General features: G+C 35.8%; 1 protein-coding gene across 1 annotated transcript in view; it reads left to right on the top strand.

Moving 5' to 3' along the window:
- Positions 1 to 22,500, top strand: part of LOC106875065 (neuron navigator 2) — a 1,326,672-nt gene that overhangs the window by 98,572 nt on the left and 1,205,600 nt on the right. The gene's annotated exons all lie outside the window — the stretch shown is intronic.

Genomic DNA, 22,500 nt, shown 5'->3' with positions numbered 1-22,500 from the left:
TGAATTTTCTAACCAACCAGTCATGCACCTTCGCTCAGAATATAGGCAAAAGCTAAATGGTACAACTGAATGTATGGATTTTGTAGATGTGGTGATGGGGGAAAATCAAAATAACTGAATAATTTCTAAATTACTTATGTATTTGTGTGTTTATTTATCTATCTATTTAATTAATTAATTCATCATTTTAGTTATATAACAAATTTTATTTATGAGAGAGAAAGAGATATAACAAGTGAGAGAGAGAGAGAGAAAGCCAGGCATAATCTCTACCTCAAAGTAACTTATACCAAACCTTCCACAAGTCTTAGTCAAACATCCATCTCATTAGGTGATCCTCTATGCATTAACAAACAGCTTTCAGCCTATTGCAAAACTTGCAGCAGTCAAGAAATTATTCAAGAAAAAACATACTGGAAAGTAATTTTCCCCACAGCAAACTACAATTACTTACTTTCTGTCTTTGATTCTATTTTCTTTTCTTTTTTTCTTTTCCTAATTACTTAAGGTTCTATTCTCCGAAGCTACTCCTTCAAAACGTACTTTATTTGCCTGGTTCTTGTCATTCTAATGATGATTGATGTGAATGAGTCGTAACAAATATCTCCAGATTTTCGTGTTGGTTTTCACCAATTCCTTAATTTCTTCGGAAGATGTTTTTCTTTGCAATGTAAATATAATCTCGTCTCCTTTTTCTTTTTATATTTATTTTATTCTGTTTTTTTTTTCTTTATTTTTAAATCTGATTTGTCAACAAGTCGAGGAGGAATGGATAATGCTTGTAGACAATTTTTAGATCATCTGGATGGATTTAGGCGATAGGGATCACCTAACATAACTAATGGGATTTATAGCACTTATTTATTTTGAATCATTGAAGCTATATGGCAGATTGAAAACAGGAAGAATATATATGTTTGTGTGTATGTTTATATATGTACTTGCATAGCAAGCGACCTGATCTGAGATCGTGTGCTGGAACGAAAACAATTGCAGTGTGGAAGGTGTTTATAAGCGATTTAAGAAACACACAAAAACCGTTAGATTCATTTCAACATTTAAATTTAATTTGCCGAAATATTTTCGTTGCTTTGAGACCGCAACCTGTTCACTGACAAAATTCCGTGCTGCATCATGGAATTTTGTCAGTGAACAGGTCGCAGTCTCAAAGCGACGAAAATATTTTGGCAAATTAAATTTAAATGTTGAAGTGAATCTAATGGTTTTTGTGTGTTTCTTAAATGGCTTATAAACACCTTCCAGGCTGCAGTTGTTTTATATATATATATATATATATATATATATATATATATATATATAGATATATACACAAACAAAAAAAACACACAACACAGACACACACATACACATACACACAGTCATACACACACCCATATATATGTATGTGTATGTAATGTATATAGGGGAGATTGTGAGTAAGAAAGGATTTTCATGGATGTAATTGTGTAAAAAATAAGCAGAAAAAATAAAAGATATAAACCATTTCTGTGCCTGGTCCTTTTATCCAGATTTGAGTAACCACTGTTAATCTTGTTGAGTTGGTTACCAATGCAAAACTCCAATGATTCAACAGAAAAAATTCGAAGCCATTATTAGCCTAAAATATCCTTTGTTTTTGTTTGTTTTTATTCATTAGACTTTACCCTCACCTGATTAATGACAATTTAAATATGACTAAATGACAGAAATTGTAAAGATTTATGATGAAAACCTGAGCAATATGCTTATGGATTGTGTATTCTACAGGATGTCAAAGACATAAATAGCTTCCAGATCATATAAACATATATACTCACTATCACACACACACACACACAGATATATATACATATATGCACACACACACACACGCTGTGTGTGTGTGTCTGTGTTATTCCTTCAACCCAATTCAGTCACATGGCTGATGTTTACCCCAAGTTATTGTAGAAGACACTGACCCAAGGTGTCATATGGTGAAACCACATTGTTTGGAAGCAAACGTTATAACCACACAGCCAAGTTAATGCTTATGTATATGTCCATCATCATCATCATCACTTAGCACCTGTTGTCGATGCTGGCATGGGTTGGACGGCTTGACCAGGGCTGGTAAGCTGGAAGGCTACACCAGATTCCTGTCTGATTTGGCATAGTCTCTACTGCTGGATGCTCTCCTAACACCATATATATATATGGGAGAATATACGAAAAAACAACAACAGACGAGGACAGGTGGTGCAAATAACAAAAGGATGTATTAGTATGACGCTCGGGAATACGGAAAGTCTTTGACGTTTCGAGCTACGCTCTTCAACAGAAAGAATACGGAGACAAGGAGAAAAACACGGAGAAAAAAAATTGAATAGTGTCCAGTCAACGGTCATTTGTATATATATGTATATGTATGCATTTGTTTATATTTGCTTATATATGCATGTGCATATATTTTTTATGCCTATGTAGTTGTGTGTAGATATATATATATAAACATATATATATATTTACCCTTGTTTATTATATTTATGCCACTGTGTGTGTGTGTGCATGTGTGTGAAAGAGGAAAGAAGGAAGTGAAAGAGAAGAGATGTATTATGCAGTTGATATCTTGTTGGATCTTGTCACATGATATCTGTAACACCCAACATATTATATGTATACCATTATTTTGGTATTATCTATTGTATCTTTGAAATTCCTTTTCCAGTACACACACACACACACACACACATAGATATCTGCATATATACATACAGACACACTCACACACACATACATATATACACATACATACACACGTGTGTGTATTTCGTTTTTGTGATGAAAATCTCACTTGACTTTCTTTTACTTTTACAGCAATTGTAAATAACTCATAAAGGGCCTGTTTTCTTCCCCACCCCCTATCCCGGCCCCAGCCATCATTCATTCTTCTAAATTCACTGCATCAAGATAAAAAAAAAAATATCAGGGCTGTTTTGGGTAAACACTATTTACATGCATCACAAATTCTAAATAATTATTTTTATTGAAGTCAGCAAAATAAATAGATAACTAAATAAATAATAATAATAATGATGATGATGATGAAGATGATTTCATTTATTTGCCACAAGGGTGAAGCATGAGGGGGACAATACAGAGACAGACATGAAGTGTGGGGGTTTACGTATAATAATGAAATAAGTAAAAAAAAACACGGTATACACTGTAAAAGAAGGGACTTATGCATAGCATACAAAGGTTTGCCACAAGGGCAGCTCCAACCAGCTGAATTTTTAGAATACCTTTTTGACCAATCCACATTCTCTTAAACATCACTATATATATATATATATATATATATATATATATATATATATATATATATATATATATATATAGTAAAAAAAGGTTTCAGATAGAATCAGGTACTTGTAAAGCTATGCACCAGGCAGGGTTGGATAAACTTGTGGTTCTGGCCTATAGTTGATAAGTATCAAATGGAATATTCCGGTTGTGTACACAGAGAAAACCAGCTCAATGAGTATTTAAAGCCTAGGGGTTGGCCCATAACTGGCCTCAACAAATTTCAGCCACGTCCCTGCTGTATTCTTTGGACATTCGTTTATTTGTAAAATTACATTTCATCCGATGATTATGGTTTTTGGTAATGGAGTAAATCTCTTAAAAAGATGTGTTAGAAACAGCTGTTATGAGCTGACAATTATATATGTATATGTAACAGGCTTCCACACAGTTTCTGCCTTTCCTAAATTCACTGACAAAGCTTTGGTCATTTCAGGACTTTGTTAGAAGACACTTATTCAAGTCACTGAACATTGGGATTGAACCCAGACACCACATGATATCAAAGCAAGCCTCTTCACCTCACCACTATGCTTGTGCCTCTCTGTCTTTCTTTCTTCTTTATTTTTTTTACATTTGTTTCTTGTTTTGCTTTTTTAATTCAATATGAAAGTCCCTCTTTGTGTTTATAACTTGTCCTCCATGTATTTGCCCTTGTGGCAGACGAAGATCTGATGATTATCATCATCATCACCCCGCTTCTTCATCGCCATCATCATCGTCGTCGTCGTCATCGTTGTTATGTAGAACCAACATCTCTAATACGGCAGTAAATAAAGAAATAGATAGACGGACATTTTTTTGGCTAATATTGTGAGATAAAATGATGTAATAGATATTGTAAGTGGAGATAACTTGAGATAACAACAGCAAGATACGGCCTGCTCTTGTATATCCAGCTCTCTACGAAATACATACACTCATATACAAACATGTATCCGTCTACGTGCGTGTGTGCATGTGATATATATGTATATATGTTTGTGTGCACATGTGTGTATATAAACATATATACATATTTATATATAGGTGTATGTTTGTGTGGTATTTGTATACACACACACACACATATATGTAGATATATATATATATATACACACACACACACACTCATATATACTCATAGATATAGATGCCCATATGCTTGCGTATGGTGTATATATTTGTATGTATACACGCATATATATAGTCTGAGCGTGTGTTACAGAAGCAATTGCTCATCTGAATATCTTGCCATAATATGAAGTCCTGTAACATAGGATTACCCCTCCTAGTGTGTACATATGCATGCATGTACATGTGTGTGAGCATATGTTTATACATACACATCCACACACACTTACATATTTATATATAGACATAACTGCATGTTTGCATATACATACACATACACCCATATGTGTTTGTATAGATGTATCTTCACATTTAAATACCCACACAGATCTACATTCCTGCTGTAAAATAGCACTTTTGAATCTTAATATAATTTCAGTAATTCAACTCCGAAAGTTAAAAAGGAAACAGAAGCATATTTCTTCAGACAAGACAATCCACAGACTCTTCTCTTTTGCTGATGGAGTTACTCTTGTTCCAGAATGGTACTCTCTCTCTTTCTCTCTCTCTTTCTATCTCTCTCTCTCTCTCTCTCTCTCTCTCTTTCTCTCAAACAGGCTTAGTGGTAGGGAATATTCACTTCACAATCATAAGGTCATGTGTTCAATTCCTGGCAGTGCACTGTGTTCTTGAGCAAGACACCAAGACCAGTTGTCAAATGGTGGTGGTCATGGTGGTGGTGGTGGTCGTCGTCATGGTGAAGGTTAACAAACACAGACAGAAAGACACACACACACACACACACACACACACACACACACACACACACATAGATATGTATTTATACAAACATGACAGGCATCTTTCAGTTTCCATTTAACAAACCCACTCACACCTCTTCAGTTGGCTGAAGCTCTAATAGAATCACTTGCTCATGGTGCCACGCAGTGGAACTGAACCCAGAACCACGTGGCTAGGAAGTAAATTGTTTTACCACACAGCTTGCACCTTTGATGTTCTTGTTGATGATGATGATGATGATGATGACAATGATGGTTTCGACAGGATACTCTTCTAGTTGCCAACCTTTCCAGTTGTCTCTTAAGACAAGTAATGACATGATGTTTTTTGCCCTAAAACAGAAACACACACAGTATCATTGCACTTATAAGAATGGGGTTGGCTATTCACTCTAACTGCTTTCTTTCCTGTTTCAAAGGATCATGTGGAGAGAGAGAAGAAAAGGGATGGATGGGGGGAGGGGAGGGGGATGGGAGGAGAAGAGAGGGACAGGAGAGAGGGGAGAGAAGGCTGACGTTGGTGGGGAGAGCATGATAGGTGTCATTTCTATTGCAGATAAAACTTTATTAGCCTTGTAACAAGACTTCAGCCACTAATGCCAAATTTAGACTCTCCTTGGATATACAGCATGCTCCATACGTCTATATACATACATGCATGCATCGGTTTACATATATATATATATGTATATATACATATATATATATATATATATATATATATATATATACATATGTATATATACGTATACACACACACACACACAGATAGATACACATATATATGTGCATACATACATATATATATATATACATATATATATGTATATATATATACATATGTATATATACGTATACACACACACACAGATAGATACACGTATATATGTGCATACATACATACATACATATATATATATATATATACACACACACACACACATATATATATCTATGTATATATACATGAATATATATATGTGTGCACACACACACATGCATACATACATACATACATACATACATACATACATACATACATATGCATATACACATACGTTTGTCTTTGAGAGAGAACAATTCTCACGAGAGAGCAACAAGAACATGTTAATTACCGATTCCGTCTAATAAAATTGTAGAAGTTTTCTCGACGTTTGACGGGAAAATCAATAACAGAATATTATAATCACTGCCGCTTTTCACCAGGTTTTTATTTGAAAACTCAGGTGAATGAAACGGTGAAACGTTGAAACTTCGGTGCAAGAATATAAAAGTAGCTTTAGAAAGATAAGCCTTAGATTCCCCCTTCCATCAATAATGCACTTCCATATAAGGTAAAAGGAGAGAAGGAAAGAGAGAGAGAGAGGTAGAGAGAGGGAGGGAAGAAGAAGGATTGAAGAGAAGCAATCAAAATTAATGTCGGGTTGAAAGATCATGTTTGCTAAGCTAGATTTAGTTTCGTCTCCTTTACCTCCTCCTCCTCATCATCATCATCATCGTCATCATTGTCATCGTCATCGTCATCATTATCTTTATTCCCATTGTTGTCATTTTGTTAATATTAATATTGTTCCCTATTATCATCATTGTTACTGTTCCTCCCTCGTTATTATTCCTGCCATCTTTGATCTCGTTATCGTCAGTGTCATCATTAACGTACTCCTAATTGTTGCATCACTTTCTTGATAATTTCTCCCAATTGTTACCTGTCATCACCATCATCATCATCTTCATCATCGTCGTTATTGTCTTCACCATTATTATTCTATTTCCTGTGGTTTCTTTTGAACCTAAATGAAATAACATCATCGATTTTATCATTATCGTCCCCCATCACACACGTCGCTGCTGTCTTCATCGTTATTTTGCTTCCTGCCGTTTCTTTGGAACTTTATTTTGAGGGTGGAGATTCAATAGAGATTTTGCAAGATTGATTGTTGTTATTTAGCACTGGGGTCAGTACAAAGAGTGAGCAGACATCTCAAAAGTGCTCCAGTACCAGTCCCCCATCCTCAAATATTATTTTTGAGACTGTCGACAAGGGGAGGTGAGGCCAGGCAACACAATTCCTTCATACCGAAGATAAAACTTTATCAACTTTATTAAAATACCAAAATTTAGATCCCTACAAGGCGACGGGCTTGCAGAATCGTTAGCATGCCAGGCAAAATGCTTAGCGGTATTTCATGTCTTTACATTCTGAGTTCAAATTCCGCCGAGGTCGACTTTGCCTTTCATCTTTTCGGGGTCGATAAATTAAGTACCGGTTGCATATTGGGAGTCAATCTAATCGACTGGTCCTCTCCCCCAAAATTTCAGGCCTTGTGCCTAGAACAGAAAAAAAAAAATTTAGATCACTACAGAAGTAGAACACACCAAGATACCTTGCATACATTAATACTCTACATACATGTGTATAGTACATACATAGGAGGGGGGGTGCTGAAAAATTTCTGGTTTTAAGGGTATCGTGAAAGGCCTGGTTGGAGGCCCAACCCTCTGAATTCTTTAACCAGGCTTAAAAAACTTGAAGGACCACAACAATTAGTGTGTGAATCTGAGAGGGGAATATATTGAATAAAATCATAATTAACTGATCCTCCTGTATTTTCTTTTACCCAAAGCTAAGAACTTTTCAGCACCCCGTGTATGTCTGATACATACATACATACATACATACATATATTTCAAGGATTTTTATAAAAAACATAACAACTGGAAAATTTAACAAAAACATGGAAAATTTAAGAAAACGAAGCACGCAGAAAATTCATAGCTAATTCCTCATCATAATAATTGTGTGCCATTATCGGTGAGACTATACCTTCATTGGAGGAAAAAAAAAAAAACTACTGGGAATAGCTAACAAATGTACAGGACAATTATGAAAACAAACAAGACAAACTAAAATAATGTATGTATGCATACTATATATAGGTTAACAAGGCTACCAATGGTTTCATGTAGAGAGAGATCTTTCAGCAATTATCAAGCCTGTCACATGAGAATGTTGAAACTTGTCTCTGTCTTGGACGAGAATACACGAAGCTACATGAGATTGTATGGGATTTTTGGATAAGTAAATATAAATATAAGTAAATGTATAGATCATGGGAAGTAACTTGTATGCACACATACATACACACACACATACACACACACATATACACTCACACACACAAGTATATAAACATGTGTATATACATGTGTGTGTGTGTATGCATGTGTGTGTGCTTGGATTTAGAAACATGAAAATGTTTTCAATACTTAAAATTTATTCATTTATTCATAACTAACCTTCAACTTCAAATAAATGAATATATATATATATATATATATATATATATATATATATCATCATCATCATTTCACATATATGTTTCATACAAACACACACACACATCTATACATGCATGCACACACACACACTCATACATACACACACACATACATACATACATACATACACACATGCACACACACACTTACAAACATATATACACTTTCTTCCTTCTGGCTTGTTATTTTTATTGTTATTTATTTTCAGAGAAATTAAAGGGCAAAATCAGAAGGAGGCCTTTGAGGATAGCTTAGGAGGAGAATTTAAACTCCATTACTGAAAAATGGCCCTCATCTGTTGAAAGCTACACATATTTTCACTTGACTGAAGGGAATATGTCAAATCTGGGTCAGTTATCTTAAGGAGTTTATTTTTTTTAGGTTATTATGTAAATATTTGATTACAGAACTTGAGTGAACTTTTGATGGTATGGGGTAGAAATTGGGGAATCTGTAACTAGGGTATGACACTGGCTCTCTCTTTCTTTATCTCTCTTTCTCATATTCTCTCTCTCTCTCTCTCTCTCTCTCCCTACATGTATGTATATTTTTGCGGATGTGTATGTATATTACATGTGAAATATTAATGATATTCACATATGCATGTATGTTATGTATGTGAGTGTATATCTATATTATATGTATATATAGGTGTGTGTGTGTGTGTGTGTGTGTGTGTTGTGTGGCAGCTCAGGAAGGAGACACAGATACAGTCACATGCACACATTTATGCACAACAGACTTCTTTCGGTTTCCATCTACCAAATCCACCCACAAAGTTTTGGTTGACCCAAGGTTGTCATAGAAGACATTTGCTGCTGAACTCAAAACCACAGGCTTCAGAAGCAAACTTCTTAACCACATAGCCATGCCTACACACACACACACACACACACACACACACAGGCATTTGCAGGCAGACACACATGTGTATGTATGTGTGTGTGTCTGTGTAGATGCCTAATTTCTCTAAGTAAGGAAATAACCAAAGATTGATTAATTAAAGTATGGCATTCTTTCTACAGAAGCAATATGCCCTCAGCATACACACACATATGAATTTGGTAAAACAAGTTCTTTAGAACAACCTACATTATTTCTACAACATATGCTGTAGCATCATTGTTGCTATTAATTTCTTCTCTGCAAAGATGATGAAGCCAAGAGTCTGTTGTTTCATTATTTTCCTTTTATCCTACAGTTATTAATCAGTCTGGAACTGATTTACTTTCATATGTTATTGTTGACTGCCGGAGCTACTTGTTCTATATCTGTAATTAGATATTGTCAATAGAGAAATAATACGATTGTGTAAAAATATACAGACCTATCTGTAGCAGCACACACATACATATAGATTATTATCATCATCATCATCATCATCATTATTATTATTATTATTATTATTATTATTATTATTATTAAATTAAGACTGGCAGAATTGTTTGCACTCTGGGCAAAATGCTTATTGTATACAGTGCTCAGGTGCTCTACAACTCACTGAAAAAGGGTAAAAGAGGGACAGAAAGCAGAAATATGTTAGGCAAAGAAAGCCAGTAATGGGAACCAAAAATACATGCACTATTGTTGTTGGCACTTCGTCGCTTACGACGACGAGGCTTCCAGTTGATCCGATCAACGGAACAGCCTGCTCGTGAAATTAACGTGCAAGTGGCTGAGCACTCCACAGACACGTGTACCCTTAACGTAGTTCTCGGGGATATTCAGCGTGATACAGTGTGACAAGGCTGACCCTTTGAATTACAGGCACAACAGAAACAGGAAGTAAGAGTGAGAGAAAGTTGTGGTGAAAGAGTACAGTAATGTTTGCCACCATCCCCTGCTGGAGCCTCAGGTGTTTTCGCTTAATAATCACTCACAACGCCCGGTCTGGGAATCGAAACCGCGATCCTATGACTGCGAGTCTGCTGCCCTAACCACTGGGCCATTGCGCCTCCACACATGCACTATATACAAAATAAAACACAGAAAAGGAGAGAAAAGTGAACAGTAAAAGAGCCTTAAAGAGGCGCAAAGGGTGTGTATGCAGGTCTGGAGTTGTGTTGTTGAATTTCAGGAAGCATGGAGTTTTTTAAAAGACGCAATATCCTAACAGCTCACAACTGATATCCTAACAGCTCACGACAATATCCTAACAGCTCACAACTGATACGGATAGTTTATTCCATATTTCGTCATCTCTTTGACAAATTCTGAAAGTCTTGGATTTTTCACTGATTTTAGACTTTATGAGATCAGTAACTCCAAACAAGAACTTATGACTTGGCCTGTGGCAACACTGCCAACCCATGCCAGCACTGAAAAGAGGATTAAGATGACGATGGAGATATGAGAGAAATAATAAGATTAGAATAATGATGTAATTGAGATGATTTTTACATTATTGATAACCACAGGAAGACTGCTCTTTTTTTTGCTTTTTTTTATTTATTTTTTTTTTTTTGTCTGAGAGAACATCTATTCAAAGAAATCATGCCATTTTATATTCCTGGTCTTGTTTGGTTCTTGAAAAAAGCATCTCAATAATTAAGTTGATTACTTATTGGAAATCAATTGTGGCAAAAACTTTTTAGTTCATTTTACTCTTGACAATAAGCGACGACTGGCAAAAACCAGACGTATTTAGAGTGGAATGGCTGCTGTTTATTTCTTCTGAAAAATCATATTCGTAGCCATTGAGTAATGAATCTTCCCAGCATAACACCTATTTCCTTTCAGCACAGAAATTGCTCGATCAAAATATCTGATTTGACAAAATAATAACAATAACAATAATAATAAAAACAACAACAACAATAATAATAATAATAATAATAATAATAATAATAATAATGATGATGATGATGATTTCATTTATTTGCCACAAGACCTAAGGATGAGGGGAACAATACAGAGACAGACATAAAGTGGGGGGGGGGTAAATAATAATAATAATAATAATAACAATAAAGAAATGAAGAGATGAAAAAAGAAGTCTATTTTATATGTGATTGATATCAAATAAATTGATCTAATTAGATCTACTCCAAAACAATTATTATTATTAGTAGTAGTAGTAGCAGCAGCAGCAGTAGTAGTAGTAGTAGTAGTAGTAGTAGTAGCAGCAGCAGCAGCAGTAGTAGTAGTGAAGGCACGTGGCTGAGTGGTTAGGGCATTCAGTTCACGATTGTAAGGTCATGAGTTCAATTCCTGGCAACGCGTTGTTTCCTTGAGCAAGACACTTTATTTCACACTGCTCCAGTCCCACTCAGCTGGCAAAAACGAGTTGTAACTGCATTTCAAAGGGGCCAGCCTTGTCGCAGTCTGTGTCATGCTGAATCTCCCCGAGAACCACGTTTCTGTGGAGTGCTCAGCCACTTGCATGTTAATTTCACGAGCAAGCTGTTCCATTGATCGGATCAGCTGGGACCCTCATTTTCATAACTGATGGAGTTCTCCTTTTAAATAGTAGTAGTAGTAGTAGTAGTAGTAGTATCTTCTTTCTACTATAGGCAGAAGGGCCTGAAATTTTGTGGTGGTGGGCGGGGGACTAGTTGATTACATCATCTCCAGGGCTCAAATAGTATTTACTTTATTGATTCTGGTTGGTTTCAGGAAATATGAAAGTCTTGAAGGATGCAGAGTCTCAGTACCCAACAATTGATACGGGTCGTTTATTCCATGTTTCAGCAACTCTGAGCATGAAACGATATCATCTCCAGTACGTGACAAGTATTTATTTTATTTTATTGATCCCTTCAGTGAAAGAATGAAAGTCAAAATTATCCTCAGTGGTATTGGAACCAGAAGAAAACGCCAAAAGAAATGCCACTTAGCGCTTTTCTGTTGATCTAATGATAGTGCCAGCTCACTCCCTTAATAATAGTAAGAATGGTTTCAATTTAAGGCTCAGGGCAGCAATTTTAGGGAAGTGATGTTAGTCAATTACATCGACTCCAGCGCTTAAGCAATACTTTATTTTATGATCCCCAAAATGATGAAAGATAAAGTTAATCTTGTTGGTATTGATCACAAACCGTAAAGATCTGGAACAGGTATCAGAAAGCATTTTCCTTGTGTCCTAACGATTCTTCCAGAAAATTAATTTAGCCTTTCATCCTTTCTTTTGACTCTTTGTAATCTGAATTCAAATTCTGCCAAGGTCAGCTTTGGCTTTCATCATCCTTTTGGCATCAATAAAATAAGCACTACTTAGGCACTGGGAGGGGTCGATGTAATTGACTTCTCTTTCCTCTCAAAATTTCTGACCTTGTGCCTTAATTAGAATGACCCTTATTTTTATTAAGGGAGCAGAAAGTAAGACAGCGAGCTGTCAGAATGGTTTGCATGCCAGGTAAAAGTTTTAGCAGCATTTCATCCGAACTTTATCTTCTGAGTACAAATTCCACCGAGATTGACTTTGCCATCCATCTTTTTGGGATCAATAAAATAAGTACTTGATGTAATTAACGAAGGGAAAAAACAAACCCTAACCACTAAGTCACATGCCTCCACCAGCAAATATGATCATTTCCACTCTAGGCACAAGGCCCTGAAAATTTTGCAGGAAGGGGGCTAGTCGAGTACATCAACCCCAGTGCATAACTAGTACTTATTTTATCGACCCCCGAAATGATGAAAGGTGAAGTCGATCTCAGCAGAATTCGAAGTCAGAACATAAAAACAGATGAAATACCGCTAAGCATTTCGCCCGGCATGCTAACGTTTCTGCCAGCTCACCACCTTCACCAGCAAATATAATGCCTGGCAGTAACTTATCTTGTTGCATTTTTTTCCACAGTCTCAGTTCAAACCTTGCTGAGGTCAATCTTACTTATTGCTTTCCTAGATACAGTGAAAAAATATCATCAGTCTGGTATCGATTGGCAAAAGGTCAATACAATAGACTCCGCCCCCACCCCTTACCGAAACTATCACTTTGGAAAATGTGTGATTTTGTACGAAAGAAAATAATTGTCTTTTTGAGGTTCTGTAAATTTTTGTTTCTGAAATTGAATTATCAAAGTTTTGCTTTTTGGAATTTTAATGCTTTTTGGAACCAATGAAGAATGATTAATGAGACAAGTCTTATTGGCAAATAATGCGTTCCATTTTGTTTTGCTTAGGTTTTTGTTTTTTGTTTGATTCTATTATTATTATTATTATTATCCTTATTATTATTATTATTATTATTATTATTATTATTATTATTATTATTATTATCATTATATAGGTTGTTGTTGTTGTTTAGTCCTAAAATAGTCTTGAACCTGTTGGTCTGTAATCAGGTGGATTCTTTCCATGACCATCCCATCTTTTATTGATCAGGAATAATGTGCCCAACAGAACATTATCCAACGTGCACCTTCTTTTTTTAAAATAGTTTAATGAGATTTAAGAACGATTTAACTGCTATTTCTTGCAGGTCAAACAACCCAAGTTGGCTCCACTTGGAAGTATTAATGTTGTTGTTGTTGTTGGTGGTGGTGGTGGTAGTGGTGGTGGTGGCAATGATATCTGAATTCCCTATCATTTAAACATTAAACTCATTGCCACCCCACCCTTGGCAGGCACACACTACACATACACACAACATGCTCCACCGCTGGCATGACCAACATTAACCACCACACAATTATTTCAATTAAATAATTAAATTAAATGGTGGTATATCATTTTCAGTAATTAATTATTCTTTCCACTGGCACAAAAAAAAAAGGAAAAGATAACTAACCCCCTCCAAAATTGTTGTCATTTAGCTCAAGGTCAACCTTGGTCGAGCAACAACATGATCAGAGACACTCAAACTTTAATCTTCCCTCATCTTTCATGTTCCTCGTATAGCATATCAAATGCGTCCACATTGTTAAGACACACACACTCACAGACACACACACATATATACATATATATATTCTCTAAGTTTGTTTACAGGAAATGTTTTTGAATATGCATCTAAGAGAACCTCTTTTATTATGCCAGCTACAGCCTACTGATAACAACTGGCAATAGCAGTTTTATGGGGTCGCATTCAGTTGTGCTGATATAACGTAGGATAAATATTGGGCCTCATGGAGGCAAAGTGGGTGAGTTCCTTTACAAGTGTTGGGCCTCACGGAGGCAATGACCAAGACCTTTGACATTATGTCGTGCTTGAGAAGAAAACCCAGAATTATGTGGTTGAGAAGCAAACTTCTAACCACAACCACACCTGCACCTGTTCTATTATTGTTATTATTATTATTATTATTATTATTATTACCCCCGCTTTAACGAAGGCAGAGGTATTGTTTACGGTCACATTTGTTTGTTTGTTTGTCTGTCCATGGACAAGATATCTCAAGAACCGTTGAATAGATTTGGATGAAACTTTCAGGGATGTTTGGCCCCGTGACTGGTATGAACTGATTAGATCTGGTACCAGACAAGGATTCTGGATTATTTTTCCAGTTTTTTATTTAATTCTTGAGAACAGTCAGGTTCATTTTTAGTATTCTCGTTAGTGAGAGCAGTTGAGTTTATTTCAAATAGTCTCATTTTAAAAATCATCTTTGGTTAGTCGTAGAGAGGACATTGGTGTTGCCTTGGTGGAGGTTTGCACTCTCTGAGTGCTCTTGTTGTTATTATTATTATTATTGTTATCATTATTATTATTATTATTATTATTATTATTATTATTATTATTATTATTATTAGCAGCAAAAAAAAAAGAAGAGTGTCATTGTCATCAAGTGAATGATATTTCAACATTTCATGTGTCTTTCACAGGTTCAAAAAATAAACTGGTATGAAGTAGATTGATATGTTTATTTTTTGAACCTGCGAAAGACACACCAGATGTTGAAATATCGTTCACTTGATGACAATGGCATTCATCTTTTTTTGCTTCTATATCTTCTGGAGGAGTTACCTCAATCCTATAAATATCATTATTATTATTATTATCATTATTATTTTGCCTCTCACCATTTACCGTCAATTCTTTTAAGTACCAACGTATGACACAATTAATGTTTATTACCTAACAAATATAACCCACCTGTATTAAATTCCCAAGCCAGCACAGTATTTTCTTTCAGTCTCACCTGTATGCCAAACAAACAAAGAAAAATCGATAGTTTTAACAATATGATGAAGAGATAATGTCATTATAAACACTTTCAATATATAATTATTTTCTAATAACAGTATTTTAGACGGAATATTATAATCTTTAGACATACTTCTACAAAACCCAATCATTGATGTTATGTATGTTGATATTATGTTGATAGTATGTTGATATTATGAAATAAAGATATGGTATAGCAGTGTATATCTCTTGTGAATGGTTGATATGATTAATGTGTGACGAGTTACCTGTGTTAGTTTCGTGCATTATTTTGTGTCAAAGCATTTGTGTCTCAGATATTTGTGTATGTAAGTATATCTTATATGTATGTGTGTATGTGCACCTAGATATCTATATGCATGTGTCTATCTATCTATCTATCTATCTATCTATCTATCATCATCATCATTCATCATCATTTAATGTTCGTTTTCCATGCTGGCATGGGTCAGAAGGTTTGACAGGAGCTGGCAAGGTTGGAGAGCTGCACCAGGCTCCAATTGTCTGTTTTGGCATAGTTTCTACCATTGGATGCTATTTCTAACACCAGCCACTCTACACAGAGAGTACTGGGTGCTTTATACATGACATCAGCACAGACAATGTATACCTGCTACATATATATTCTTTTATTCTTTTACTTGTTACAATCATCAGACTACGGCCATGCTGGGGCACTACCTTGAAGAATCTTTAATCGAATGAATTGGCTCCAGTACTGATTTCTTTCAAAGCCTGGTACTTATTCAATGTACATGTGTGTGTATGTGTGTGTCTTTTGACTCCTGTTCAGGTGGCACATAAAAACACCCTTAGAGCGTGGCCGTTGCCAGTACTGCCGGACTGGCCCTCATGCCGGTGGCATGTAAAAGGCAGCCACTACACTCTGAGTGGTTGGTGTTAGGAAGAGCATCCAGCTGTAGAAACTCTACCAGATGAGATTGGAGTCTTGTGTAGCCATCTGGTTTCACCAGTCCCCAGTCAAATCATCCAACCCATGCTAGCATGGAAAGCGGACGTTAAATGATGATGATGATGATATATATATATATATATATATATATATATATATATATATATATATATATATATATCTGTATTAGAATATGTATGTGTAAATACAGATATTGTGAATATGTGTGTTTGTGTAAGTAAATACATAGAAAGTATATTTAAGACAGCGGGGTGAATTTTGAGTGAGATTAGCTGCTATTTCTAGCTGGCCAAGTGACCACACAGACCCTTGTTTCAGCATGTTATGATACATCAAACACTAATTATATGACATATCTCTCAAGCATTTACCCGCTTTTTTTTTCTGTTTTCCTTCTTTAAAACAAACATTTTTTGTATTTTATGAGGTTTTTTTATTGTTTGTTTTAGTTCTTTTCTTTTTTTTTTTACATCTTTCTATACACTGTAAATTAATTTTCGGTTGACATTTACTAAATATCTCGTCTAATTACTTTTACGAGTAATAAACACACACACACACATACATACATGCACATATGCATACACAACCACACACAGACAAATACTTATATACGCATGTATATATATATATATATATATATATATATATATTCACAAATACGCATTTATACATATACATATATATAACTTATATCTACATAAAAGCATAAATACATACATACACTATATATATATTATATATATATACACACATATAGATGTATATATTAATGTATGTATATGCATGTATTTATGTGTGTCAAGGACTTTTTAAAAGTTATCTAATGCACCTTCGTCTTTTTTTAAGATGGTTGATTGTGTTTAAGAGGATTTAGCTGCTATTCCTAGCTTACAAAGGAACCACATAGGGTCCCTCTCCTAATCTTGACTATTTACAAGTGTGTATGTATGATGAGTGGTCCTGGTATGATATTCACAGTATCCACAGGGGGCGTCATGGCTGAAATACATTGATCCTCTTTGCCGATGTCTTCCGCATTTCTACCACATATATTGCCAATGGTATGACGATGCTGTTGAGGAGGTGCACTTTGGTCTTGATGGGGACCACTCCGCCGGCCCAGATGGGTATGAGTCTTTGAAAGACAGCCAAGCCCTTTCCAATCCGGCAGGCGACATTACGTTTGGTGTCTCCGTCGTTGACCACAATGCTGAAGTAATTGTTTATCAAACACTAAACTGAGATGAAACGAGAACGTCCCCTCATCTAACTGACTGGTAACTAGTTTCTAAAACGTGTAACACAAGCATCTTGAAGGGAAAAAGAAAAGAAAAAAGAAGAAAGCAAAGGAAGGTACATGCTGCTAACCCTACTTGCCCTGAACAAATTTCCATGGACCACCAATTTGTATCCAGTGTTATTAAATCTGCAGATCAAGAGTCTGATGGTTCAACCTTCAGCAAATCCACAGCACAGCTGGGGACATAATCAAACATCTTTGATGAGGATGAAATAGCCATAATGATGGAAGGAAGGTGGGGGCTGTTTTATTTTCATTGCATTGCCTCTTGGTGTCAGGAGCGTATATTCCGGGTAGGCTAGGTGTGCGCTGCACACCCATGGAAAATGGCAAATTCGTTATAAATATTAACCTTACTCATTAATTTAATCACAAATCTTAATGGAAAGCTTCTGTTGTACCCCTTCTTGGAATTTGGTGGCATTGGGTGTGGTTGCACACCCAATACAAGAAGCACCATATGGGGTGAGTTTTGTTGGATTTTTTTTTTTTTCAACAAAGCAGAAACCAACGTTACCTAATTTGATCATGGGGCTCTGTGCTGCGCTGTGTATCATTTGCATAAACGAAACTATGAACCATCAGTCTGCAGGATGAGAATTAAAGAATTAACTGAGTTTAGAGTGCAACAACAACAACATCAACAATTTTATATGATATTCAAAAAAACTAATCTGTTTCACTGACTACAGTAATTCTCTTTTCACCTCTCTCTGTTTGTTTGTGTGTCTCTCTCTCTCTCCTCTCTCTCTCCTCCCTCTCTCCTCCTTCTCTCTCTTTCTCTATCTGAGTGTGTGTATGTGTATGTGCGTGTGTTATGAATATACACATACGTATGCATATATCTATCTATCTATCTATCTATATATATATATATATATATATGTGTGTGTGTGTGTGTGTGTGTGTATGTATGGATATATATATTGGTACTTTTAATGTTTAATATCTTCATTTTTTTTTTTTGTATTTTCCATAATCAGATCACCATAAATACATAGAAATATTTCTTTATGTATTAATCAAAGACAGGAATCGTGATGCCAAAATGAAATGATATATTAACATTTAATAGTTTCTCCTACTTCTTTCTTTCCTTTTATTTTCTCTCTTTCTCTTTCTCTCCCCCCCCCCCAACACACTCCTTTCTGTCTTTCTCTTTCTTTTTATCTTTGTATTGTACCTTTTTTTGTGCTATTCCTCTACCCACCCACCCCACTCTCTGGTCTGTCTGTTGCCTATTAATTCCTTTTTTATAAGTTAATCAGAAGACAATGATGCCACTCAGGTGCTGATGGTGATGTTGGGAGCATTGGTGTTGAGGCTGTTCTGTCTCAGGCTGAAGAGATTGATGTGTGATTGATGTTCATGGTAAACATTTGTAGGTCATCTGTATATTCTGAATACAAATACATCACAAAAAGCTAAATCAACTTTGGTTTTTATCCAGAGATAGTATCTTTTATGGACACACTGTTAAAACAACACAAAATATATATAATAGCAGACAAAAGTCGTCCAGCACCTATGGTGAGAATTCTAGATGTGCATTTCTCACTTATTAGGCTTCATCAGTAGAATGTACCTACTAAAGATGATAAAGATCTTTATATGATAAAGATCTTTCTTGAATCATATAGATTCATAAGGGCAGTTTCACCAGTGATTTTTACAGGGCACCAACACCAGTGCTTTTAATGTGGCCCCAACACCAACAAGGTCACCAACCAACTTGCAAGACAAAACTGCTTGGCTAGAAATGGGGAGAAGTACTGAGTCGGGGATGGTTTTGTGCCATTTGGGAGATTAAAAGTAAAGAGGGACAAGGAAAGGTGTCTTGCTACAGAGTTAGTAACAAAATGTTTGATTCCAAGATATCTCACAGACAAGGATGGAATACGACACAATACCAACACAACACAACACAACAATAACACACATTATAATACAATACAAAGCACAATAATGCAGCATTAACAACAACAACAACGCCCAGTGTTGATCTCTTCAAAACACGTTGTGCTGTTATTACCGCTATTACTGATTAAGCAACCAGAGTACTTGAACTGAATGTAAATAAAGTACGACAGAGATGAATGCTGAATGATGGTGGAGTGTTGAAGGTGGGGGTGTTGTGGTTGGATAAGGGAAGAGTAATAAATAAATAAATATTTTGCTGAGTTGGCAGAAATAGGAAACAGGAAGCAAATTGAAAACATTTTATTATATGACGAATGAAGTGTATGTTTGGTTAGTTGGTCGGTTGGGTAATTGCTTGGTTGGTGGTTAGTTAGGTGGTGTTTTTCTGGGGAGTTTTTTTGGTTTTTTATATTTATTTACTCTTTTAGTTTGCGTGCATGTGTGTGTGTGTTTTATATATTTATTTATTTGTTTATTTATGTATTGCTTAGGTTTCGGAGAGGTTTACAATGGAAATAATCTCACCGAAATGAAGGTGAAAACAGAACTAAGAAAAAAAATAAAAGTAAAAATAGATAAATAATACTAGTAAATACTAGTAAATGATACAAAATTAAGAATAAAAAACAATGTTGAAGGAATAAAAACCAAAAGAAAATAAATGCCAAACAAACAGATCAACTAAAATATAATAAAAAAAATCAGGTTCTATTTGTTTTTGTTTGTTCTCTTCTTCTGGCAAACATTTTAGAATTTCTAATAGTTGAACATTTAATCTCCCTATTATAAAAATAATGATAATAATCCTTTCTACTATAGGCACAAGACCTGAAATTTGCGGGGAAGGGGATAGTCAATTGCATTGACCCCAGTTCTTGAATGGTATTCAGTTTAGTGACCCCCGAAAGGATGAAAAGCAAAGTCAACCGCAATAATAATGCTAATGATAAAAATGATAATGTTATTAATTGGGTTGATTAAAGCAATAATTATAATAGTTTCAAATTTTGGCACAAGTCTAGCAATTCCAAGGGAGGGGGATAAGTCAGTTAAAAGCCCCCTCCCAGTGCTCAGCTGGTGCTCATTTTATTGACCCCGAAAGGGATGATAGGCAGAGCTGAATTTGTTGGGATTTGAACTCAAGACATTTAGACAGACAAAATGCCACTTAGCATTTCAGTTGGTTTCTAACTATTCTGCTAGTATGTCATCTTCGTAATAATAATGATAATAATAATAATAATAATAATAATAATAATAATAATAATAATAATAATAAAAAGGTTTCAAATTTTGCCACAAGGGCAGCCATTTCATGGGAGGGGATGAGTCAATTATATCAACCCCAGTACGCAACTGGTACTTATTTTATCAAGCCCGAAAGGAGGAAAAGGAGCAAAGTCAATCTCGGCAGAATTTGAACCCATAACGTGTGGACAGACGAAACACTGCTAAGCATTTCGCTCAGCATGCTAACGATTCAGCCAGCTCACTGCCTTTATGATGATGATGATGATAATAATAATAATGATAATGGTTTCAAGTTTTTCCACAAGGGCAGCCATTTTGGAGGAGGGGGTGGGGTGAATCAATTACATCGACCCCAGTACATGTCTGGTACATAATTTCTCAACCACGAAAGGATGAAAGGTAAAGTTGACCCCGGTGGAATTTGAATTCAGACTATAACAATGGCCGAAATATCGCTAAGCATTTTGCCTGACATGCTAACAACTCTGCCAGCTCACCGTCTTAACAATGATGATGATGATGGTGATGGTGATGGTGATGGTGATGGTGATGGTGATGGTGATGCTGCTTCTGCTGCTGCTGCTGAAACATAGAAGCACTTTGCACGATAATATGCATTGCCAAAAACCTGCCTGTTTTAATTTACAATAGCCAAACCATGTCCTGTGGACTTATTAAACCTTACCATTGCTCCAGGCTTGGTACAATACAAAAAAATAGCCTCTTTCCCCTGCTCTAACCCACCCCCCACCCGCCATGCACTAAACTACGCAATATCTCTATATCCGCTGTACGAGGTAGACATACAAGAAACATGAAGAAAAAAAACAAGCATTAACACTTTTTTTTTTATCTTATTTTATTTTATTTTATTTGATTTGATTTTTCAAAGTAATTCTCTTTCTCCCTTAGTTGATTCCCATTTCCAATTACCAGAACTTTATCCGGCAGGGTGGGCGTGGAGAGAAAGGGGTAGATGCATAATGACCCTTATCAAGCACGGGCATTGATGATGATGGCGACAGGGATGGTGGTGGTGGTGGTGGTGGTGGCAGTCGTGATGATGATGATGGTGATGGTGATTGTAGTGATGGTGGTGATAATGGTGGTGGTGGTGGTGGTGGTGGTTGTGGTGGTGGTAGTGCTACAGTGAGGCAGAGGGTCGGGGAGGGGGGGGGGGCATAATCTCTGACAGCTACTAAATCAAAGTTTAAAAACCCTGAGACTGAATAGGTTCAACATTTAATTACTGTTATTCTGGAGATTTCATGGAGAATTAAGTATTTGCTCAGTGTGGATGCGTATGCATGCATGCACGTATGTATGTATGCGTGTTTGGGGGTGGCGAGAGAGAGAGAATTTGTATATTTGTGTGATGCAGATTATAAGTAGTCTGAGCGTGAACATGCATGTCTGATTGTGTGTGTATATATATACATACATACAC

Source organism: Octopus bimaculoides, chromosome 21, assembly GCF_046866305.1.
Source record: "Octopus bimaculoides isolate indiv1 chromosome 21, ASM4686630v1, whole genome shotgun sequence".
NCBI lineage: Eukaryota > Metazoa > Mollusca > Cephalopoda > Octopoda > Octopodidae > Octopus > Octopus bimaculoides.
Note: the sequence above shows the minus strand (reverse complement) of the source record. Positions and strands in the feature narration are given on the sequence as shown.